Genomic DNA, 25,466 nt, shown 5'->3' on the forward strand with positions numbered 1-25,466 from the left:
AAGCAGGCTTTAGTTAAGAGCAGGGCTCTGGAGTCAGCCTGCCTGGCTGTCACTTACTAGTTGGTGACTTTGGGCAAATCGCTTGGCCTCCCTGTATCTCGGTTTCCTCATCTCGTAAATGGGAGAACAATCATATCTACCTCTTGGGATTGAATGAGATAATTTGTGTAGAGCACTCAGCACAGGGGCCGGCATGGAGCAAGTGCTGAATGCTGCGATCATTAGAAAAGAAGAGGACTGGCCGGGAGGTGCGTGGAGCTGGCCCCCGGTCTCGCCCTCCAGAGGCTCTGCCATCAGGTGAGTTTCTCTCCTTCCAGATGTCCTGCTCTTCTCGTACACCCACAGCGGTGCCAGGAGGGGGTCTCAGGGTGCCCACCCGGAGACAAGTCCATCTGCCTCAGGGCTGCTGAGGCAACGCAGGCAGAACCAGGAGTAATGCCCCTAGCACCACCCCACCTGCTGGCTCCCTGGCACCTGAGGACATCCCAGAGGCGGGGGCAGGGGGTGGGGTGATGCCCCCCACAGAGAACCAAGCTCGGGGGATGCTGGTTAGTGGCCCCATGGGCACCGAGTCCGTGCCCACCCTTTCACTCTGTTTTGCCCCCAGGCACTAAAACGTAAGCACCCAAGGCAGGCAGGGCACTTTCTGTTTTGTTCACGGATGCGTCCCCAGTGCCTTAAGGAGTGCTGAGCTCTTAGTAGCTCCTTAATTCATGTTTGTGAACGAATGAACCTGAGGGCGGGTACCAAGAACCTGGAGACTCAGCCCCTTCTTTCCCAGCTCCGCAAAGACAGCTCGGGCACCCAATGCTCTCAAACCAGAGCTGTAGCACTGAGCCAATCCCCCTTTTCCTGTCATTTCTAAATGCTATTGGGGAGTGGGCCAACAAGGGGCATCCCCCTCCCTCCCGTCCCACGAGGCAGAGGGGCCTGTGGGGAGTTCCCAACCTCACACAGGGGGTCTAACCCCGATAGGGACAGAGGGGCAGTTCCCCCACTGCTCCTGTGTGCTGAACAACGACATCACCTGTACACGGGAGGAACTTCTCTAGGGTCTCAGCACCAGGGAAAGATATGCTTCGCCCAACAGCCAGGGGTGCTCCCATCTTACTGCCCCCTGACTCTTGTAACAGCTCTGCTTCCCTCTTTGACCACCAAGAAGCTCAAAGCTGCGTCTGTGGCTCATCTGCACAAGATGTTGTGGTGTCATCAGCTCTGGATTCTCCTTGTTTTCTTGCCTCTACTCTCCACACTCCCCTCCACTGTTTCCTTATCTAGTTTGTAAATCACCCCGAAATGTTTCTTGGAATAAGGTGGGGTAGAAATATAATGAAATAGTAAATTAATTTATAAAAATACAAAGAATAATAATTTCTTCCTGAAAATTAAAGACTTGTCAGAATCTTTGGGGATCATCTAGGGAAGTCTTCTGTTTTTAGAATTTAAATGAGTTAATACATTCTAAATGGAAAAAAATATACGTACATACACACATATATATGTATGCATAATATATATACATATATACATACATACAATTATATATATTCCTTACAACACCTGGATGAGGCAGGTACTATTACTATTCCCATTTTATAGATGAGGAAACTGAGGCACAGAGAGGTAAAGTAATTTGTCCAAGGTCACACAGCTACAAGTGGCAGAGCCAGGATTTGGACCCAGGCGGCTTGCCTCCAGAGTCCATGCTTGAAATCACTTAATTACACTGCTTCCATAAAAGCACAAGAGCTCCTAACACATAGTAAGTGTTAGCTAGTATTTCAGCAAGGATCATTTTCAACCAGGGCTGGCAGCTGGACATCATACATTTCCTTATATTCCTTTGGAGAAAGAGACATGCATACTTCCCTTGGTCATCTGCTTCAGTCTCACAATTCCTGTAATTAAGAAATTCTCTCTTAAATCTAGTGCAGGGATGGCCAGCAACTGTCAGCTTGAGTGCGGACTCCAGTGGATTGGTAGTGACTGAGTAAAGCATTCTGTTAAGAAGGCTCTTAATTGATTAGCAATGTCTGCCATGAACAGGAGGGATGGGGTAGTGGAGGGCCCCACCGCTCAGATGATTCCTGCTGCTATTTAAATCTATCCTGCATGGTTGTGTTATCTAGGCACTGACCACAGTAACCAGTGTCACCCCAGAGGTGCTCCTGAAAAATCCAGAGGGTGGCAGACAGGCATGGTGACCAGCTGCCATCTCCCTCTCCCTGCCTCTGGCTGGCGGCATTCTTCCTTTGCAGGAAGCAGAGAGAACGGGCTAGGGGGTGATTTCCACCCCTGCCAGCTTCCCATTTCCTCCTCATCCTGCCTTGCGGTTTCAGCCAGAGTTGGGTGAAGACTCAGGCCTCTCCTGCGTCAGGCTGAGAATTCAGGAAGCTACCTGGGCTCCTCTCCCTCAGTCCATCGGAGTGGTGGCTGGGCAGGCAGGGATTGTGAGGAGAGGCTCATATCCTGCCCCGCCCCCGCCCCCCCCACCCCCCCATCTGCTCTGCACTGCAGAGCCCCCAGCAGTGACAGCACCCTCCCTGGCTGGGGAAAGTTGTGGGGTGAGGCCAGCAGAAGCTCTCAGGATGCTGCGTTCCTGGTGAGGGCAGCCCTCAAGTCAGGCAGGGACCCAGAGCTGACTTGGGTTAGCCCCGCAGCCTGGCTGTGGGAACGAGGTATATGCTATGCGGGAGGTCCCTGGAACGGGGGAGGTGAGGACTCTTTTTGGCTTTGTCACAAAGAAGGGGAAAAGCAGCCCATTTCCAGCAGGTGGTCTGTCGAAGTTTCCTATGGCAGAGTTTATTTTGGAAGATTGATGACAGGAATTGAGATCTGACATCCAAAACATGCATGATAAATCATCCCTCCTCTTTTCAGGGAATGACAGGATTTTCCTCTCTCTCTGTAACCGAGCAGTGAGCGAGCTGGGCCAGATCGTCAGCCCAGGTTCAATGTGCCTTTCAGGACACAGATGGAATGGAACATCATGGTCTTATTACAACTCAGGCGGCTGTTCTTGTTGGTTCAGATCAAGAGAACAGCTATGGAAATGACTTCTCCGAGGAAGGGATGATGACAGGGCTGCTTTCAGTATCCTTGAGAAAGATCTGATGTGGAGGGCTCGGCCCTTTCAACTCCGATACCCAGCTCCCCCGGCGACCTCTGGGTCTTTTGTTGGGATATCAAATGCTGTCCTCAGAAGACATGCCCCTGTTCTCTGGATCCATTACTTCAAGGAGACGGTCTCCTCGGGCTCTTCTCAGGTTCTCTGGAAATGGCTCAGCTCCCCCGCCCTGCCTCTGGCTTTAGGGTGATGCGAGGGGAAGGAGCCCGACAGGCTGCCTCTAATTTGTGTTGTTTCCCAATCTAACCCACTGACATCATTCTCTTACATAAAACCCCTGCCACCACCATCACCAACCACCACCTGCCCGAAGTGATATGGCCAGATGGAGCTGCCCACTCAGCGGTGTGGACGCCGCGTCCTCAGGAGCAGTCCACACTTAGAGCCGCTCACCGACCTGTTTACTGACAGGGCAGGGCACTTTCAAGGACCAGACCTGACCAGAGATGATCACTTTCTTTTTCTAATACCCAGTGTTTCTATGACTCCACTTGCCTCTTTGGGGGACAAAGGTGCAGGCTAACAATGGGGCAAAACCAGCCTTTCAGATTGCAATTGGGATGTGTTCTGCTCGGAGCACAACTATGGTCTGGCCCTGGAGGCTGCAGAGGTGGGTGGAAAGCAAGATGACGGCCATGTCCACCTTCTGGAGGGACCCTGCAGACTTCAGTGGAGGGTGTAGGGGGCTCAATCCCCCCACCCAGGGCCCGGTTACCAGCAGGGAGCAAGGCCTTTCAGATGCGTGAGACCAGGTTTCCAGGGAGTACTTACAGGAGGTCCTGAAAGAGAGAGAGAAAATGCCAGGGTCAGTGTCAATGCCATAAGGGCTGCTTAGAAGCAGCGCCCAAGAATTCTTCGGCTGAGGGGTTTCCATCTGGTCTTCGAAGTTTGTATTTTCCTGGCCCACTGTCACCAATATAATCTCTTCCCCCTTTATTTCATCTCTGTATTTTTATCACTGGATGAGAAATCCAGAGGTCTGGGCCCCAGGTGCAGCCAGGCCGGGGCCCTAACTTCCTGAACTGTCCTTTCCACACCTCAGCTTTCAACCCCACAAAACAGGCTCCCTGGGACCCGCCCCAGCTTGGGCACACGGTGGCTTTGCCAAACACAGGGCGCTGGGCACCAGGGCTTTTTGCCAAGGGTCAGAGTGTTACAGAACCTGGAGGCTGTGATTATCAGCATGCCCGTTGTCTCTCCACGCTCACACGAAATGCAACAGAAAACAGGCAGGAACAGCAGGGGCCAAAGGAGGTTTCTCACTGGGTTCCCCGCCTGATGTTTATCGGGCCTGTCCTGGTTTCTGTTAAGCTCTGAGTCAGGCTTTCTGCCCTCCTGGGTCCGCTGCCCACTCCGTCTTTCTCACAGCCCGACTCTGTGCCCTGGCCCTACCCTCCCTCCAGGCTCTCTCCTTTCTTTCCTCCTCCTTGTGGCCACTCTCCCTCCTCCCTCCCACAGGCCCCAGCAAGAGCCCTATCTCATTACGGACAACGGACAACGGGCAAGGCAGAGAATTACAAATTCAAATGTTCAGCAAAAGGGGCAGGAGGATGGGTGGGGAGGTAAGGGAGAGAAAAAGCAGCAGCCGAAAGATAGCAAACTGAAAGGCATTTCTGCAAACATGAGTCACCAAAGCCCCAGGGCCTGTGGGATTCCCAGCTGGGCCCGGTGTGTCTGCCCAGCCCCTGGTGACCTGGCCACGTTAAGACAGCTGCTACCCCCGTCGCTTCTTTTATGCTCAGCCAATAAAGACTGCTTATGTTTCCCCTTCCTCCTCACTTTCCCAAAGCCAGCTTCCTTCTCTGCCTTCATCTGCCTGTTTCTCCATCCTGGTCCCCTTCCAGGAGGAAACAGCCCCTTTCATGCTGGCCTCTGTCAAGCCGTCACGTTAAGGGGGAACAAAATGTTTTAAATTAAAAAAAAAAAAAGAGTCAAGGGGTGTAATGCCTGGGTGAGGAGGCCCCAGGCAGGCCGGCAGTGAGGTTTCAGAACAGCGAGAGGGAGGGAGGAGGGGACATCTGGGACCTATTAGGCTGAGGGGCAGGAGAATGTCACCCAGAACCTGAAAATATCCCCCAAGTGCACTTGCCAGAGGGGCCAGTCCAGCTGGAAGGTCCGTGCCTCTTGGTGGGGGGAAGTGTCCTCGTGAGAAACAGGCTGGTGACAAAGTTCAGCCCACGGCAATTTGGGGACGGTTTAGCCACATGGAGAGCAGATGTCCTGCACCCGCCGGGCTCCCAGTGCACAGATTCTTGGTGATGGTGGAGGTGGGGTGTCCCCGGTGACACAGCAGAGCCCTGGTGATGGCCTAGCCCGCTGTTACCAGCCTCGGCCGCACAGGTATCACCAGGTGTTGCCGGGCAGCTAATGTGAGACTTGGCACTCAGCCTAGTCCCTGAAGGGCAGTTTGCTGGGTCCTCCCAAGTGATGTAAATTCTACTGGAGATTTCAAAGTTTTTTTTATATCCCCATCACCACCACTGCACATACTTCTGTGGTCCTTACTACATGCCGGACACAATTCTAAGTGTTTTCCACTCCAGAGTAGATTCTGTTATGCCTACCTTGTAGATGAGGAAACTGAGGCACAGACAGGCTGAGCTTCTCCCCCAGGGACAAGCCGCTAGTAACCAGCAGGGCTCCTGACTCTTCCTCTGCTTCTCTCCGTGCCTCTCGCTCAGAAAGCAACTCACCTCACCCCCAAATCGCCCACAGACCTGTTCCCTCTCCAATCCTCTCCCCTCGATGCCCGCTGTGTTCAGCCTCTGGCTCCTCTCTCTGGACCCAACCCTCTCATCTCTCTTTTACAGGCCCCCTTTTTCCGATGCAAAGGAATCTGGCTCTGTCAAGCTCTTCCAGGCTAGTGTTCCCCCACCTGTCACTTACACAGACTTCAGGATGTGAAAAGCCCCTGTTTGTTAGTTGATTCTGTACCTTAGGAAGGGGGAGAGGGATAGAGGAATGATCAAAAAAGACTTTTTCTATCACTAACATTTTTTTCCCCTGTTAATGATAATCCTCAAGGGTCCCCTTGGAAAATCTTAAGGCCCCTTGGAAAATCTAACTACTGCCCAGCCCCTGGCAGCTTTCATCAGACCTCTGGATTTCAGAGCAGATGCTTCACCTAGTGCTGTGTTCAAAGCCCAACAGCTCTGCAGTGGCTGGGGAGCTGATTGTGAAATCAGTAGTGCTTTGATGTCACTGGTTGGTCTCCAATGTGGGTCACTTGGCCACGCTCAGTAACATGGCTATTAACTGACTGGTCACCCTGGCCAAGCACCAAAAGATAGAGTCACCCCAAGGCGTGACCAAGTACCCGTTGAATGGATGGGGAAACAGAAGCCCAAGGAGGGTGGTGACCATGCAGTGTCACTGCATAGCTGGGTGGCAGGGATGGGACCAGAACCCAGGTCTCCTGACTCCCCATCCAGGGGTCTTCCTAACAAACTACACTGTCTCTCATGGCTGTGCAGTTGATCCCGTCACCTACCACCTCAGTGAGGCCACTGCTGCCCTTCCCAGGGATTGGCTGACCTCCTCCAAGTAAGACAGTCATGTTCCTCCTAAAGGGACACGTAGGCATGGACTCCAATAAAGAATCCCTGGTAGTGTTCTATGTCACACCTTTCTCTGAACCATTTTTAGTATGTTCATTTATTCATTCAGCAAACATTTAATGAATGCCTGCTGTGTGTCAGTCGCTGTGCTGGTCTATGGCTCTATAAAGATGAATAAGGCACAGTCATTGCCCTCTGAGGAAGGAAAACTTCATTTTTTAAGCACCTAATATCTACCAGGCCTGATGCTCTAGTGATACAGAGATGAGTAACTCATTTCCTTCCATTGAGAAATCAACAGTTTCCTATGTCAGAGAACTGGAGAAATTCCAGAGAAGAGAACTAAAACGAACAAAAGGATTTAAGGGAGAAAGGTTTGCTGTGTGAGGATTCACCCATTCACTCAATCAGCAACATTTACTGAGTGCCTATGACGTGCCAGACATAATGCTAAATACAGTCATTACAACAGCACATTCAATCCTTATAACAACCCCATGAGATTGGCATTATCCTCATTTCACAAATGAAGAACGTGAGGCTTAGGGGTTAAGCAACCTGCCTAAGGTGGTCTCCCTGTCTTAAGTGGCAGCGTCTGTTATTTTTTGTAGGTTTAACTTACATGCAACAGAGCACGGGTTTGAACCTGGTCTCTCTTAGCCGGAAGCCTGTGCTCTCCCGACTGGAGGTCATCAAGGTCATCAGGCTGGGTGGGGCCCCTCCTCTCCCTTCCCCTCTTACCACCCTCCCCAACCCCCGTACAGAAGGCTCTGCCCCGTCCAGACCTTGGATCCAGTCCTGGTCCTGGACAGAGAAGCAGAGAACCACAAAGTGTGCCCAGGTTCTACGTCATATGAGGCGTGAACTGACCCTGCTTGACTGCTAGGCTCCCAGCAGCTGGGGTCTTAGCCCCAACCTACGCCGCCTGGTGCCTGCTGCCAGGCTGCCTGCAGCTGACCACCTGCCACTTGGCTCTGCCACGTGCCGACCCACCCATCCTGCCAGGACAGATGCTCTGTAACCCTGGCTCTCCTAGGACCTGGGTGACTAACAACCGTGCCTGTCACACTCTGTCTGAGGGAACATGGGTTCTCAACCAGGGTTGATTTTGCCCCTCAGGGAACCGCTGGCAATATCCGGAGACATTTTTGATTGTTACACCTGGGACGCTGCTTCTGGTCTCTAGTGGGTAGGCGCCAGGGGTACCGCTAGACATCCTACAGTACACAGGCAGCTTCCTACAACAAAGCATTATCTGGCCCCAAATGTCAATAGAGCCAAGAGTGAGGAATCCTGCGTTGACTAACAGAAGCAGTCCCGTCTCTGGACTCCGCCTGTGCCTGTAGTCCTGCCTGTACTCCTAGGATGAGGCCCTGGCCTCACTCCACCCATGGTTTGCCAACTTTGGGGATCTTCTCCTATAGGTTGGCCTGTTCTGCCTCCACTCAAGACCTTGTTAGGACAAATAATAATTCATTTATTGAGCAATTATTCCGTGCCTGACACCATGCAAAGAACTTTATGTACCGCCCAACAAACTAGTGAAGTAGTGACTATTATTATTCTACAGATGGAAAAGCCGACGTCCAGGGAGTTTAAGTATGTGTTCGTGGTCATGGAGCTCACGTGTGCCTGAGCGGGTAGCTGAAACCAGGCCTGCCACTTCCGTGGCGTGCAAGCAGTCTGGCACAGCCTCCCAGGGCCATGGGGGCCCCGTGCTTGAAGGAGGCACACATGTAGGTGAAATAAGGGGGCAAGCTCCGCCTCGAGGAGTGGTGAAGGAGGGAAACGCGAGTAGCTCAAAAACCATCAAGAGAAATTTGTCAGGGACAAGCGTGATGGCCTGTTAAGGGAAACTGAACGAGAGATCTGAGGCAGCCTCTGCCCTTTGAGGCGCACATCAAAGAGAACAGGAACGGGCTTCCCTGGCGGCGCAGTGGTTGAGAATCCTCCTGCCGATGCAGGGAACACGGGTTTGTGCCCTGGTCTGGGAAGATCCCACATGCCGTGGAGCGGCTGGGCCCGTGAGCCATGGCCACTGAGCCTGCGCGTCCGGAGCCTGTGCTCCGCAACAGGAGAGGCCACAACAGTGAGAGGCCTGCGTACCACAAAAAAAAAAAAAAAAAAAAAAAAAGAGAGAGAACAGGAAGTCCTTCTCCCGCGCAGTCCCATGGCGGCGATACTGGCTTTACAGGGGGTCACGGCAGACCTCTGGGCAGAGCATCTGGATTCGGTGCTGCGGGAGCATGTCTCACAAATCATGCTTTGTGACCAATGCTTCTGTGTGTTGAGGTTCACCACAATCCAGCTCCCATTCTACAGATGAGGAAACTGAGGCTCAGAAGGGATGTAACTCACCTATGGTTCACGGCTGGTAAGGGATCCTGAATTCTAGTCCAGTGCCCTTCCTGGAACAGCCTACCACTGGCAGAGCTTTGAGGGGTGGCAGCCTTTATAGTTCTTAGAAAAAATATACAAGTACTCAAATGGTGTCTTGTGAGGGCCGATCGTGCTCATCTCTTCCCAACTCTGTGTTCACATTGGCAGCTAGAAATCAACCACGGTGGGAGTATTCACACCACAGAAACTGGCAAAAGCTACAAAGCAGCCTCACCCTGACCCCAAAAGCCAACTGTTAACCATTTTCCAGCACACTGAGACTCTGAACTGTCCCATGATGAGGTCAGCCACAAGACATCCCCAGACCTTTCCAGCTCAGGCTGATGGAGAATAACAGGTCCTGAGAGGAGTGGGCAGCAGCTAAAATCACACACACCACACTTTCTACTCTTGCACTCGTGGCAGACACTGCTGATCGATCACAGCTAGTCTTCCCACAATGTGCCTTAACAAAGCTTCACAATTTTTTCCAACATGGCCACTATCAATCAGCACAAGCTGGCACATGAGGTGAAATCTATTAGTCATCTTGGAACTAGAGCCGTCAGGGTGGTCAGACACAGGGAAACAAGTAGGCAAAGCACGAGGGTCATTTTCTGACTTATCAGGGAGGACTGGGTTAGGCTTGGTGGGCAACAGAGGTGGAGAGGCTGGGTACCCTGGACTCCCCAGCTGTACCTTATGCCAGGGGTAGGAACTAGCATTAATTGCAGCCCTCTCCCCCTGTCCCCAGCCAGTTGTCAAGACTGGCAGAGAGACTGGGGAGGTGTGAGCACAAAAGGGACAGGAGCCAGCCAGACTCCCTCCAGTTTAGTTCATGTCCTGGCCCCAGGAGGTCCCCGATGACCTACTGCTGCCACATCTGGAGCCACCAGAGGGCAACTCAAATGATCACCTTCCTGCAGACACCATGGAAGTTGCCTTCCCACCTGATGGGGTCTTGGGCCAGCTCCAGGTGCTCTTGGAGCCCTCTGCCCTAGTGAACCACCCCCCCTTCACCGTGGAGGTTGTCCCTCTTCATGACCTTGCTCCCCATCTTATTTGGCGAGGGCCTGGGGACTGGTGGAGGCAGTAGGATGGGAGAGGCTCAGGTGCCTTGCCCTGCACTTCTGGATGTGGAGGGGGTGCCTGGGTAGCAGACTCTCTCGTCTCCCCAGCACCCAGTCTCCCTTCCTCCTTCCTACAGAACCTCGATTTTATTCTAGTCTCCACTCACTCTTCACACAGCCCCATGTCTCTGGGGAAGCCAATCCCAGGCCTAGCTGGGAATGGGTGAGGGTAAGTGTCTAGGGCCAGGAACCCTCATGAAGATGGCTCTGAGGGGGGTCAGTCTGCGCAGGCAAAGAGGAAGGCCACAGCTGAGGACGCTGAGGAAGGGAGGGGACATCCCAGTCCCACTACTGCAGTTCCCACCACCCCAGACTCCCGCATGCCCTGTGACTGGGGAAGCAGCCCCGAGGCTCCAGGAAGTGGCTGTGAGGGCTGCTGGCCGGCAGGAGGCCACAGCAGAGAGCAGCGCCAGGCCCCGCAGAATGGACAACGGCTCCGACCAAAGATGGCCACCGGCCACACCTGTGTCCCCTCCCCAGCGCCACGGCAGCTGTAATCCCGGGAGGATGAGAGAGGGAGGGGATGTTGTCCTGAATTGACTCAGTGGTGAGTCTGAAGGGCTGAGTATTAAACAGGAAGTGGCCGAGCTTCTCTAGGTTATTTTTCTCACCCTCAGCAGAGGCAGGGGCTCGAGAGTAAAGCTGAACCCAGTATTGGGAGGGGGAGGACAACTGCATCTTTGCACACGTGAGCTGTGGCCCCTTCACGCTCACTGCATGAGTGTTTATTATCATAAACATCTGCTCAGCCCCAGCTGCATGGGGCTGCTGTGCTGGATGCTGTGAAAATCAGACACCGTCCCTGTTCCCAGGGGCTCCTCTAGCTCAGGAGATGCCTCCCCACTCCAAGTGACACCCAGATACCCTGTCTCTCAGCCTGAGCTTCTGGCCAGCTTCTTCCTCAAGACTGGGGCCAGGAACCCCCAGAGTCAGACTGCGGCTACCCCTCTGGGTTCAGGGACCGGACCCTGACTTCCGTCCAGATTAGAGCCGGCTTTGCTGTGGATCTTGGAGGGATGCTGTCCTCTCTCCCTCTTGGCTGCCACCCACCTGGCGAGCTCCTGCCTGGGGTGCCATGTGCCTGGACTGGGCTGTCTCATTGACATTCAGCCCTCTGCCCTCTCAAGGATCTTGTTTTATCTTTACTCGTTTGATCCTCAAAACAACCCTGAAAGGTTGGAGCAGGTATTAGCAGCCCCATTTTATGGGCGGGGGGCTGAGGTACAGGCAGGGGAAGTGCTACCCAGCAAACTCTGGTCTCCCCCTCTGGCTCCAGCCCCCGGGCAGCCCGCTCGCCTGCAAACTTGGGCCCAGTGACCACTGCACTGCACTGGAAGCGTCAAGTGGTCTTAAGACACTGGACTGCCACCCTCCTCCCACACCGCCCCCCCTGCAGTGGAGCCCTGAGCCGGGGCTTGCTTTCTCCCTTCGGTTGTCACATGGGTCCTGCAGGAGGACAAGCCTCCGAGGCACCGCACCTCTGACCCCAGACCTTCTTCCTGACACCGGATCTGGCCACTGCATCCGAGTTCCTGTGGCAGGCCCTGCTCGGGGCAGCTCTAACGTCACAGCTCTGCAGGCCGGGCCCCACCAGGCAACTGCTGGAGGGAGAGAGGGGAGGGGCTGGCCAGGGGTCGAGACCCTGGTCAGACCCACATGGGACGTTACCCCCCAGAGACCTGGGAGAGGCCACAGGCTTCATAGGTCTTGTCTTTACAACCAGGCCTAGACCTCCCAAGGATGAGCTTTTGTTTTTATATTAAAGTCACAGTTATTGACTCATTATGAGGCTGGCATCCTGAGTCTTTTGTCTCATCATTATCATAAACACTAATATGTATTAAGTACTCACCAACCTCCATCAAAAGCCAGGTCTGTTATACATCATCTCACCTACTCTTCACAATAGCCCTGCAAGGTGACACTATTATTATCCACACCTAACAGATGAGGAAACTGAGGCAGGGAGGTCCCATCAGCAGCCCATGGTCATACAGTCGGAGCCCAGGCATGTCCTTAGCTGCAAAGCTATGCATTACCTCGCTGACTAGCCACCACAGCCCAGGCAGGTTCAGTGCTATTATTGCTATTATTGCTCCACAGGGGGCTCCTGAGGCACAGAGAAGTTAAACAATTTGTCCAAAGTCAGACAGCTGTAAGAGGCAGAGCTGGCACTTGCAATCAGTTATACCCGAAAGCTTTCCTTTTTAACCCCTACATTTATTGCTTTCATGAAGGCAAATAAGAGTCAGCAAGACAGGTGGTAGGGCGAGAAGGCTAGACTGTTGAGAACGAAAATCTGCAATAAGTCCTTTTTAGCCCCTTTGAGGACTGTGCATGGCCTCATCCCTGGGCTAAGTTCAGACTACTCTCATCTCTCTTAAAGCTGGCTCCCTGAGTTCCCCCGCTGAGGACTGATTGTAAACCCCATGAAGACACTGCCTGTCTGAGCAGGAACTACAGCCAGCCACACGCACACTCGGTCTCATGACTTCGTTGTTCCTTTCTTTATTTAGAAGTAGCATGTTAGAAACTTGGCAACTTGCACTTCTCACTTATCAAACTGCCCAGAATCATGGGAAGAGCATGAGCTTTGAAGCCAAACAGCCACATGTTCAAATTCCAACTTTGCTACTTGCTAGCTGTGTGATCTTGAGCAAGTTGCTTAACCTCTCTGAGTTCTAGTGTCTTTTTCTGTAAAATGGGGGTAATGATAGTATCTACCTTGTTGGAATTCAAGGAGTAAATGAGAGAATACAGGTAAAAGGTTAAACGCTGCTCCCAGCTTAGAGTAAGCATATAGTAAATGATAGCTATGATAATTACTATGGTTATGAACTTGGCAAAAATGACGTCCTATCCCAGAAGGCTATGATACCTTCCTCCGTTCTAAGCACAGGTACGGTTAACACAGAGAGCTCTTTCCATGTGCCAGTCACCATTCTTAGTGTTTTATGGACATGACCATATTCAGCCTGTACAAGCCTTATAAGATGAACACCTTTGTGACCCTCATTTTACAGATGAGAAAACTGAGGCACAGAGAGGTGGTGCCTCCGGCGTGGAGTCACAGCTGGCAGGGGTAGGCTGACTCCAGGGCCCAGGTCGTTAGCTTCTGTGCTGCACTGCCTCCCAGATGAGCCCCCAAAACACTGGAAACCACGAAGAACAAACAGGCAGGGGTCAGGGTAAGCTGAGAAGATAAGCAGAGCAGGATGGATGGGGCTGGGCAAGCATCTGAATAAAACAGTACTAAGTCACCAGCTTTGAACCGGTGGGACAAATTACGTATTTTCTTGCTTCCTTGGGTCCTGAAACTTCCAGGTTGGGGTCAGAATCAGAAGTCCTGAGTAAGGAAATCTCAGGACAGTTCTCGCTGATGGAGAGTGCAGGCCCAACTCTGCAGATTGAGGCCAAGGGCAGGCATTGTTCTCTGGCTGCCAGTTTCCTGGAGTGGCCTCCGGCACAGGGCAGAGGGGTCGGGCTGCCTGAGCACAGATGGGGGCCCAGGGAATGGGGAGAGGTTTTCTATCAAGACACCCCCTGCGTTGTCAGGGTGGAAATCAATCAGGGCTGGGGCATCCATCAGACTCTGCTGGCTCTGACCCTTATTTCGATAAGGATCTGGAACCTCACTTGAACTTGTCATCCTTGACTGAATCTCCAGGAAGCCGTGAGATCCTCCCACAAGCTCTGGAGGAACATCCCAAGAAGAGTTACCTCCTGCCCCACCCCCACTCCTCACCTTGGGTCCTCCCCAAGAAGGCAGCAGTGGGTAAGAAATGCTTCCTTGCCACATCCAAAAGGCACACAGAGTTCTCCAGCAAAGGTCACCGCATGTACACTGCAGCTCCACACCAGCTCCTTTAGGTAGCTGGCTTTGATTTACCATGACCCCAGAGTACTGTGCACGATTCTCTCCAAGCCCTCAAGATATTCAGTTAGTTATTGGTCTCATTTCTATCTGAGAAAGCCAATTCCATGTTTTTCTTCCTTGTCTTTTCTGTTAGACTATACGATTTCTGATGGGTGCAATCATTTACTCTTTAGTCACTATTCTAAGAGAAGCTGAGGGAGATTAGATGATGCCAACTCCAGTGCCTGTGTAATACAGGCACTGGAGTTGTACTTGTCTGTACAGCCAGACAAGTAGTAAGCGAATGAAGCAGGTCAGATGTAGTGTGATAGGGAGTGGTAGAGACGGTGGCAAAACACCTAAAGGCTTGCTTGGACGCCTAAAACAGAGTTACCACCTATCAGTTCCAACCAAGTACTGCCAGGTGGAGATGCAGACACACTATTGTCAGATCTTGAAAATACTTAAGAAAAGCCAAAATTGGATATTTTATGCAAAATCTTCTGATTTCTAAACGTTGATACTAATTTAAAATTTTTTTTAAACTATTCAGCAAGCCAAACAAAGCTGCATTTGGTCCTTGAGCTGCTAATTCACCACCATACATAATCTCTGGGGATCTTTCAGGCCTGACGTGTTGCAATTCCACAGCCAGAATACGTGCTCAGTAGATCCTTGCTGAGGACATGAATGGGTGGATGGCTGGATCCACTGGTTATCACGGAGCTAGAAGTCTGTGAAGAAACAGTGTCCTAACAGTCTTTGCAAATTGAATTTATGTTTGAGAGTTAGCTTTAACCAGGTGTGGAATTGCTTAGTTATGCCACCTTCAAGCATGTTTACGTCCCTCTCCTCTTTGCCTTCCTCCTCCTGCTGGGCATGGAAGCCCAGAACTGATGACTAGCACTGAACAAGGCCCAAGCCTTAGGGTGGCAGGTGAGTTAGAAAGTTGAGTTTTACTCAGGCTTGGAGGTAAAGCAGGGTTATGTTGAGCAGTGATTGAGATGAACAATTAATGAGGTGCTTAATTGCTCCGGGTATCTATTTTTCTTAAATCTTACTTTAAACTGTACACAATTAAAAATATATACTGTGATGAATAATTAATAAATGTTAATGCTTGGTCATAATATAGAGTGTTTTAACTCAGGGGTCGCCAACCCCCATCACTTGCATTACCAGCCTGAACCATCCCCCGACTCCAACCCCGTTCCGTGGAAAAACTGTCTTCCACGAAACCGGTCCCTGGTGCCAAAAAAGGTTGCGGACTGCTGTTTTAACTTATAATAGCATAATCAAGTGAAACGTTTGCTTGTCTCTGTCTCTCAGTTATGCCTCAAGCAGCTGTGCTATCTGCCCACAAGGTCCTGGTTAAGGTGTGCATATGTAATTGTGGGCCAGTTAGCCCTAACGACATACATAGCCTCAGGGGCAGCAGCCTGGCAACCTGGCATGGGCCTTCTTCCATGCCACCTGTCTGAATGGTACCACCAAACCCTCTGAACAGGATAAAAGCTAGTATGTACCAAGATTGGGCGTTTCCTATTCACTATTTCTAATCCTCATAACACATCTTATCTGCACATATTCTAATTTACAGTTGAAAACACCAAGGCTCAGTAAGGTTAAATAGATTTTCTAAGGTCAAATAGCTAAAAATGATGGAGGTGGAATTCTCTCTTGGGTCCATCAGACTGCGAAGTCCATCCTCCTTCCACACAGCACACTGCCTAAATAAGGGCACATCCTCTCTTCCTTACACAGGACAAAGTTATTCAGTACCCAAGATTCTTCAGGGAAGCACTGGCAGGGTTGAGATGGAAGCCCAGATGTCAGAGCCCTACTTGTAGTACCAGACTACTCTGGAATAGCAAATACCTGGGATATGTACCACTCACTACTCATCTATCCAGGGCCCGTGGCAGACGTAACCAATCTATTTCTATGCTGGCAGCCACAACCAATCAATCACAGCTGGCTCCCATGAGGAAACATATTTGCCATCCTTGGCCAGGCTCTTAGCACAACTGCCAGTCAAAGAACTTTCATAAACTGAAGATGTAGAAACGCTAACCGGAGTCTGGTGGCAAGCAGAGATAGATGGAAACCACTATCTTCTGAACTGAGAGGGCCTGAAACACGTGATAGGAGAAGAAGCAAAAGGAGAAAGAAAGGATGAAGTTGGGCTCTGTGGTCTTATATCCCAACCCAGACAGGCTGGGGGTCGGACCCAGTTTGCACTTCGAGTTGGGTGACCTCGTGTGTCTGTGCTGGGGCTGCGGGGTACTGCGGTGAACAGGGGCCAAGGAACTGGATACGTCTGAGCTGAGAAGAGTGAAAACCCTTTGGATCTTGCATTTGGCTTTGCTTTCTAAAAAATGTTTGGTTTGTTTTTCTGACATGTATTTATTGTTAAAACAGCTCTTTAGGAACATTAAAGGACGTTTCGTGAAAGAAAAGCATCATCCCCCAGCCCCCTGCTCTCACACAACTGTTTCCATTTTCCCTTCTCCCCTCTGATCCTCCTCCCCATGCATGCCTAGGCAGGGTTGAAATTAGCGAGAGCACGCAATAGGGGATGCTGTTTTCTTCATTTAACATGACAAGGTAATCGCATTCCCACCCTTGTGCCGCCTTCCAAGTGACATTTTTTAAATGGCTGCACAGTATAGCATGATTGGCCTAGATTTGTTGGCTACTAGATCTGGAAGTCTCTATGTTTTTTGTATTTTATGCTATGATGAATAACTTTGTGCATTTAGCATCTCTCTTGTGATAAATTATTTTCTTAGGCTAAGGAAGTGAGACTATTGGGTCGACATGAAACCTTGTATGAACATCGCTCTGACTTTTTGTCCTTGCTTTTAACCCCACATGTGTATAAACTCTTGAGAGTTCTGGAGCACTGAACCTCAGCTGGGAGGTTAAGAAGGCTACTCCAGGCCACCCAGCAGAAGAGAGGCCTCAATGGAACCGATGCTAACCTCTCAGGCTCCTCGTCCAAAGCTCCTGCAGGCCCATAAGCCCTCCCTGCAGGGGTGGGGGTGGGGGCTGCACATGGACAGGGGGTGGGCTGTGGAGCCCACAGGAAATGGGGACACGGCATCAAGAGGAGGGTGAAGCCTCTCTGGTGGCCACCAGTGTCCCCTCCTCACGGAAGATCGCCTTCCGACAGGAGGCCCTGCCTGACTTTTCAATTAAGAGAAGATGCTGTTTAGAGGGGGCAGGGCACCCCGGGAGCCCAGGTTGTCTTAGGTGCTGATCCGCATGAAGGAGCTCACAGTGGAGAAGCCTCTACCCACTGTACCCAGCCCCTCCACCCTACCTCCTGCAGCTGGACAGCCTGAGGCCAGGGCTTTGGTGGGGAGGGCAAGCGGTGTGAGAGCTCCGTGCAGAGAAAGGCTGGGTGGTCTCCAAAGCTCTGGTCCCTTTCTGCCCGAGGCACCGGGAAAGCACAATAAACACAGGCTGAGCAGCTTCAGCCCCAGCTCAGCCCCAGTCCCTGGCCCAGCCCCTGCCTCAGTTGCTACAAGTCCACCTTGGCTGAGAGTATCATTTCACTGCCCAGGAGGAACGTTTGTAAGTTGAGCCCAGCCAGTCCCCACTCCTCCCCCCACTCAGCCCAGTGGGGGCTCCCAGGACTGGGTGGGTATGACTGCAGGCCACACTCAGCACCACCCAGGACCTCACCTCCAGCCCACTGTTCCAGCCTGGGGTTCCACAGAACTGCAGGCTGGTGCCCACACCCCGGGCTGGAGGCCATCCTGAGCTCACACGAGTCCAGCCTCCCCACCTAGCAAAGTCCTAGCCAGCCCACAGTCAATGGTTGCTTATGGAGCTCTTGCTTTCTGTGTCTGGCACTGTCCTAAGTTGGTGCTGGGGTTACAGAGGTGAAAAAGACAGAGTCCTGGCATGTGATCTTGGGCAAGTCAACCTCTGAGCTTCAGTATCCTCATCTGTAAAATGGGGGTAAAGCAATACCTACCATGGAGGTGCTGTGACAATTAAGTGAGATCATATATGTGAAGCACTTAAACCAGTACCTAACATACAGTAAGAGGTATGTAAATATTAGATTTTACATTGTCATTATTCTTTCTAGCTGCAAACAATAGACAAAAAACAAACAAGCAAACAAACAGAAACAAAAACAAAGAACAGAAATAAATGAGAAAAATCCAGGCATTGATAACTGCCCTGAAGTTAAAATATGGTAATGTACTGGAGAGAGGCTGGAATTTGAGAAAATGCTTTAGCTTAGATGGTGAAGGAAGGCCTTTCTGAGGAGGTGATACTAAGCTGGAACTTAAAAAATGAGAAGGAACTTAAAAAACGAGAAGGAGCCAGTGTGAGAGGATCCAAGGGATGATTATTCCGTTCAAGCCACACAGCAAGTGCAAAGTCCCTGAGGTAGGAACAAGCTTGGGTATCTGGGAAACAGAAAAAAGACCTTATAGCTGGAGCTGTGATATCTAATTCAGTGGCCATTAGCTACCTGTGGCCATTGAAATTAAATAAAATTAAAATTTTAAAAAATTAAAAATTCAGTTTCTCAGTCTCACTAACCACATTTCACGTATTCAATAGCTACATATAGCTAATGGCTACTATATTGGATGGTACAGGTATAAAATATTTTCATCACTGTAGGAAGTTCTATTAGCAGCTCTGCCCTAGAGCTTTGGGAAAAAAAACGAGATTGACATGAGATGAGGCAGGAAAGGCAGGCGGGGGCCAGAGCTCAAAGGATCTGGAAGGCCAGAGCAAGGAGCGTGGCGTTTGTCCGAAGTGTATTGGGAAACCCTTGAGGTGTCCAGACTTTGGACTGGGCTCGGGAAGAGTTTTCTCTGATTATCCCACTTTTCTGAGCCTGAGGAATCCTTCAAAGCCAGAGCTGAAGGGGAACAGACATATTCACTGAGTCTGACGAATCCACAAGTTCTGAAGCGTATACAGGAATGCCCCAGAAACTCCCCGGGACCTGGCATTTCCCTGGGGGATGCGTGGCTCCCTTAGGGAAGGCAGAGGTGCTGCTGGCAGAGCCCTCACCGTCAGTTCTTTTCCAGGATTGCCTTGGCTGAAGAGAAGCCCTTTGCCCAAGGCCACCACAGCAGGCCAGCCCCTGAGCCCAACCTGGGACGGCGCTGAAGGGCCATCCCAGCTCCAGAGCTCCCCGGGGTGGGCTGGGCCTTCCTTGAGACTACACCGCAGCTCAGCTTCTCCCTTTGCCCTCTCCTGCATCCTTCCCTTCCCGTCACCCGTTTCAAAGCCAGCTTTCCAGGGCACCCAGTCTGCCTCAGCCCCTCAGCACCACAGGAGAGCAGCTGGTCCTTTTGCCCGCTGGTGGGAGACAGTGGAGGAGTCAGAGCATAAAGTAGTTCCCATGACGACAGCACTAAGTCAAGCACAGCCCTGACCAGAAGGCAGCCTCCTCTGAGCGAGGGTGGCCCCCGGAAGGTCCCCAAAGTGCCCTCACATTGGACATGCCCCAAGGGGTGAGAAATCATATTCACTGAGTGCCCTGTGCCCTCCTGTACACATGTGGTCCCAGGGCCCCTCACCAGGCCTCTATGAGCAGCACTGCAACCCTCACTGTTCTAGAAGCAAAGCCTGGGATTTGAGAGACACCGTAATGAGCCCAACTTCCCACAGCTCCCAGATGCCAGAACTGGGATGCGAACCCAGATCTTATTGATTCTAGAATCCACTCTTTTTGCCTGTACTGCCCCATGCAGCCGAAACTCACCGAGTTCCGAACACGAGGATGTCATGCGTTGAAGCACAAGTTCTTGCTGAGGAATGTGGACATCTGGGTCTCATCTCGCCTTTGCTGTAGTCAAGAACCAAAGTGACACTCTCTTCTCTCAACCTCCACCTAACCTGGGAGGCAGGTTATGGTATAGCTACAGCTACCATCTAACGTCTGTCATAGTCACCACTTTTCCAGGCTCTACAAATACTGCTTTGATATGCTAACAGCCCCTAATAGAGACAGTGGCTAATAAATCGTTCACTGGAGCCCAGGATGGTCAATCCAAGCTACTCTCCTGACCTCTGACCTCACTCGGGAGCTGGCTGTGGGACCCCGGCACATCCCAGGCACTGGTGCAGGACAACTCAGGGAAGCTGAAGTCCCCTGAAGGCAGTGTACAGTGGGCAAGGCCTGGAAAGAGGCCAGGAACATTGTGACTTGAGCAGATGGGAAAAAACACCCATAAAAGAGTCACTTGGGGATGACAGTGGTGACCTGCCCTGGGGACAGGTTGAGGCAGCCTGGGAAGATGTCAGGAGACACCAGCCTTGTCAGTGGTCCCTGAACATGACGCAAGACTACACAGTAGGGTCAGAAAGTCTGCAGAACAGGGGCTGGGGTTGGGGGCAGGGATGCTGGTAGGGCTGGGGCCAGGATCAAGAAGAGATGTGAAAAAAGAGAAACAACATCCTCTCCTCTTGTTAAAAAAAAACAAGAAGAGAAACCTACCATCGTGAGACAATAATTCCACAACCCTTCCCAAAGACGGGGCAGAAGGGCTGCCGAGCCTGGTCCCTGCCCGTGGGCTCCATGTTGGGGCGGAAGGAAATGGTGAGTTACTGTTGCTCCCGAGTCCCCCTCAAGCACCTGGTCAGGTGACCAGGGCATCTGTGCCAGCCCCCAGCTGCCGTCCTGGAGGAAGTAGGAAAGGAATTCAAGGGGAGGAAAATCCTATCTTGTCTCTGGTGGGACAATGGGTCTGAGGCCTGCACGTGACCTTCTGTGGGTTTAGGGTCAGGAACCTGTTCCTTGTAGGCACTCTGATTTAAGAACCTTTTAATACTCCAAGACATTTGAAAAATGGTCTTAATATTTCTCTTTGTTTTTTTGGGGTTTTTTTTTTTGGCTGCGCCGAGTGGCTTGTGGGATCTTAGTTCCCCAGCCAGGGACTGAACCGGGCCACGGCAGTGAGACCACAGAGTCCTTACCCCTGGACTGCCAGGGAATTCCCTCTCTTTATTTTTGGTAAAATTGTTAAGGCAATTTCAGTCCATCTGAGCTGGAGGGGAATATGGAGATGAACTGCCTGTGTGACTCAGGCAGAGAAGTGGGGCACCATACCCTGGGTGGCTGGGGACCATGGCAACAGCACGATACCCCATGAGGATGGTGTTGCAGGGGCAAATGCCAGCTGGATGTGGCAGCCCTTAGCTGTGCAAATGTCCGCACTGCCCGTGATACTTAGGGATTAGGAGAGCTGTTAGACGGGGGATGTTGGGGGTGGTGGTGTAGCCTTTCTTGCCCTTAAGCTCCCCACTGGTGTGGTTGTTTCTTCTGTGGGGGATGCTTCGTTCGGGTTTTATAAGAGGAGGGGGATCCCCTTCTTGTTCAATGAAACATCCTTGTCCATCTGTCCCCAGAAAGACACAACGGAAGTCTGGGGTGGGGAAGACAGGTGAATCAGATGCCAACCACGTGAGACAGAAAATCAGTACATACCTGTCAGGCTCTTCCCTCTTTCACTGAGGGGGATTTTGTTTACACTCTCAGCATTTCTTATAACACTGGGAGCTATGAGCTTTGGAGCCTTGGAGCCAAACAGACCTGGGTTCAAACCCCAGTGACTCTCAGTAGCTATGGAACCCCCCACAAGATTCTTTTAATTTCTCAGGGCCTCAGTCTCCTTATTTATAAATGGAACTAGTAGTAGCAGCTTGTAAGATTGTCATGAGGGCAGGACATAATGGATGCAAGGGTCTTGCATTGAATAAGCATTCGGTAAATGGCAGCTTTACTTCTTGTTACTCGGCCACCATGTGGGTCAGGATGTTTGCTATGGGTTGATTTTAATTCAATTCAGGCCACAGTTCGCTCACACTTTGTCAGCAACCTCAGCTGTACGGCTTCGTGATGCTCTTTGGCCATCTATCCACCTTCTTGGCAACCTCTGCGTTTGTCCTGCCCCCTCCCCCAGAGCCCCTTGTCTCAGCTGCTCCCAGGGGCTCCCTCACCTCCCGACTTAGAGAACCTGAGCAAATGATCCTAGAATCCATCAGGCCTAGACAACCTCACTCTTAGAACCCAAACAGGCTAGGAAGGGGAAGGTGGGTGGAGCCAGGGGGCAAGAAGGGCTGTGCTTCCTGCCTGAGTTCCAAGCCCACTGGCTCTCTGAAGGTGCTCTCATTCCTGTGGGTCAGAATGTAGCCCTCTGCAGGCAGAGGGCCTCCTCCCCATGGGCCAGTCCCACCCCACTGAGGACCTTGAGGTGAAGAACCTGTTGAACTCTCTTTAAGTTCTTGGCTGGTTTTGTGGGGCCTGCCTGGTTGCTTTTATGGGCCACAGATGGGGAGGGTAAAGGGAGAGTGATTCACGGCCCCTCCCCCACCTAGGCAGGAGCCCATGTACCTCCCTCCCAGGGCTCCTAATCCCTGTAAACGCCTGTCCTCCTGAGCTGAGATGCTGCAGAGCCAGAGGATTATACACAGTCCCATTATTTATTGGGAGGCTTAGGGCCAGGATGAGGTCAGGGCCACATTCTCTTCTGTCCTGGCTCTTTTCACCTGGGTTGTAAGCAGGGAGAGAAGGAAAAAGGGGAGAGAGAGAGGTGCGGGGACAGGATGGAGGAAGGGGCACTCATGTGTTGAGGACTTACTATGTGCCTGGTCCTGTACGAGGTATTTACAGGGGCAACTTCACTGAACAGATCACAGTAGGTCACTTTTACCTGAGGCACGTGCACGTGGGAGCAGTGTGGATGTGTGTGTTTGGAGACAGGATGGTACAGTGGTCAACAGTACAGCTCTTGAGTCAGGCCTGGGTCCAATCTCCAGCCCTGACTCTTAAGGGATGACTTCATAGACACACATTCCTTCACCTCTCTGAGCCTTAGTTTTCTCATCTGTAAAATGGGGATAAGAATGTCTACTTCCTGGAGTTCTAGAGGAGCTGGAGCCGAGCCTCAAGCATGGGTCCTGGCACACTGTACAGCTCCAGTAGATAGATGGTGGCTGTCATGAGGAGGAGGAGAAAGAGGCTAGGAGAGAGGGGCGTGAGAGAAGAGGAGAAAATAGGAGAGAGGTAAGGAGGAGTGTCTGGGCAAGAGAAGTCACCCGCTTGCCTGGGATTTGCCAGGCTTCAGTTTTTCAGCAGCACCCTGAGGGTGAGCCCCTAAGGAGAACCGCAGCTCCCACGGGGAAGCCCTGGCTGAGAATGATGGAGGGGGAACCAGAGGGTTCCAAGCAGCAGAGCTGCAGCCACTGCCCCCACCCCAAATGCCTGCACACCAGCTTTCACCAGGAGCCATTGCACAGAGGAGGGACATCTGGGGTGGGGGTGGGGGATTTGGTCCCTCCTGGGGCTCCCTGCTGAGATTCAAAAAAGCACCCTGCGTCTTTAAGGAGGCACCTGTTGGGAGCGCAGGAGGGAGGACGGTTAAGATGATTAGCCGGTGCTAACAAATTTAGGATGTGGAAGAAGTCTTTTCTTGGCTGTCCATCAAAGGGAGGATTGAATGTCCCTGAGGTTGGAGAGGGCAGAAGAAGGGGAGGAAAGGGCTGGGGGAGGGGAGCAGGAGGGTGTTACGTGCTTACCAGCTGAGCCTTCTCCCTAGACTGGCCTTCCCCTGGGAACTGGGGGTGTGCGGGAGTTGGGCAGGCTTGCAGGGCCACGTGCTGCCAGTCCAGCTGCTGGCCTCCCTATCAGCCTGTCTGTCATTACCCCTCCCCCACGGTCCCAACCCCAGCTCAGGTTATGTCCAAGCAGCTGGGCTGAAAAGTGATCCTGGAGGAAGAAGGCCCTTCCTGTTGATTAGGAACCAGGACACTCTCCCCTAACCCCCCTCTAACATGATAGACCCCTGCCTCATCCAGGCTCCCTGTTCTGGGGGGAACCCCCGGCCTCTCGTCACCAAGGGCTGTACCACACTTCATCTAGGTTCCCCTGTAACCAAGGGAACCCTGCATGGTTTCCCAGAGAGCTCACAACCCACTCACAAAAGCCTTCATAAAAGGTTATTTCCGGCACAGGCTGGAAGGAGGGGGGCACAGGATCCGCGCCACGTCCAGGAATGGTTCATTCAGAACTGCCTGGGTACGGGCTCTGGGCCAGGCCCTGTGCCGGGCACTGGGGAAACAGATAGCAAGGCACCGTTCCTGTCCCTGCCCTAGCTCCTGTCCCCAGGAATGCGCCGTCCAGCGGGGAAAAGAGAGATGAGAATAAAACAATGCACTAAAATGAACCGTAGAGACAGCAGTGGTGTTCAGAACCCAGTGGGCAGGAGGGTGACCTGGAAATGCCTATCTAAACGCAGGGCTCTAGAGCGTACCCTGGAGACTCGGATACTGAGGGTCTGGTGTGCGCCCTGGGTAACTGTCTGCATGTTTCAACAGAGTGGGTGATTCTCATGCAGGTGGACGTCAGAGTCCATGGGGAGGAAGGCTGAAATGGAGGGAGCGGGGGTAGTACTGAGAAAGGGTGTAGGGACGGGGCGCAGGAAGCAGAGAAAGCCTTCCAGACTTGTTGGCCCGAAGCTGATTTCTGCTGGGGAGGGTGGGCAGGCTGAGAGAGAGGAAGGGTGGAAGGAGGCTTGTGGGTTAGGGAATGCCTAGGTTGGTGTGGCTGGAACGTAGAAAAAGACCAGGCTGAGCAAGAAGCGGTATCTCGGGAGCATACCAGGGGCATTTAATGTCTTCAGCAAGGGAGGTCTTGATTGGGTTGGCAGTTTTTTGTTTTGTTTTTTTTTGCGGTACGCGGGCCTCTCACTGTTGGGGCCCCTCCCGTTGCGGAGCACAGGCTCCGGACGCGCAGGCTCCGCGGCCATGGCTCACGGGCCCAGCCGCTCCGCGGCAGGTGGGATCTTCCCAGACCGGGGCACGAACCCGTGTCCCCTGCATCGGCAGGTGGACTCTCAACCACTGCACCACCAAGGAAGCCCTGGGTTGGCAGTTTTGAGAAATTGTTCTACCTGCAAAGTGGAGGGTAGGGGGAAGGGACCAGAATGGAGGAGGGGCAATTGATAGCACGCTGTGGCAAGGATCTGGAGGAGGGCTGAGGGTAGGAGTAAGACGGTGGCAGGAGCTGGGGGGCGGGGAGTGGGGGGAAAGACAATAGGGAATATCAAGGAGGCTGAGTCCGTAGTTCATGGTGCCTGGTGGACTGGGGGGTGAGGGAGAGGGCGGAAGCAGCGTCCAGTTTCTAGTCTTGGTAGTGGGTGGTGCGGCCTGCTTTTCCCTGAGGCTGAGGGTACAAGAGAAATGAGCTGGTTCAAGAGGAAAATGGGGAATTTCATTTTGGACCCAGTAAAATCCAGGTAGAGAAGGAGGTGTAATCGGAGCAGATGTGAGGCCCAGCGGGGCAGGACAAAGTTATGAGTGATCCCTCGGATCACTGATTCCATAAATCCTGAGTGTCTGGCATTTGAGTACCGGGCCTGTGCCCCATGCCCTCC

At 52.2% G+C, this 25,466-nt stretch overlaps 2 protein-coding genes across 2 annotated transcripts in view; one reads left to right on the forward strand and one right to left on the reverse strand.

Annotated features, from left to right (window-relative positions):
• The window catches only part of COL13A1 (collagen type XIII alpha 1 chain), an 86,670-nt gene extending 82,768 nt beyond the window's left edge, over positions 1–3,902 (reverse strand). The window contains exon 1 of the mRNA XM_067025463.1: positions 3,899–3,902. The gene's annotated coding sequence lies outside the window, so the exon portion shown is untranslated. The remainder of the gene's footprint in view (positions 1–3,898) is intronic.
• TYSND1 (trypsin like peroxisomal matrix peptidase 1) overlaps positions 1–25,466 on the forward strand; it is a 1,185,869-nt gene that overhangs the window by 207,249 nt on the left and 953,154 nt on the right. The gene's annotated exons all lie outside the window — the stretch shown is intronic.

Source organism: Kogia breviceps, chromosome 2 (assembly GCF_026419965.1).
Source record: "Kogia breviceps isolate mKogBre1 chromosome 2, mKogBre1 haplotype 1, whole genome shotgun sequence".
NCBI lineage: Eukaryota > Metazoa > Chordata > Mammalia > Artiodactyla > Physeteridae > Kogia > Kogia breviceps.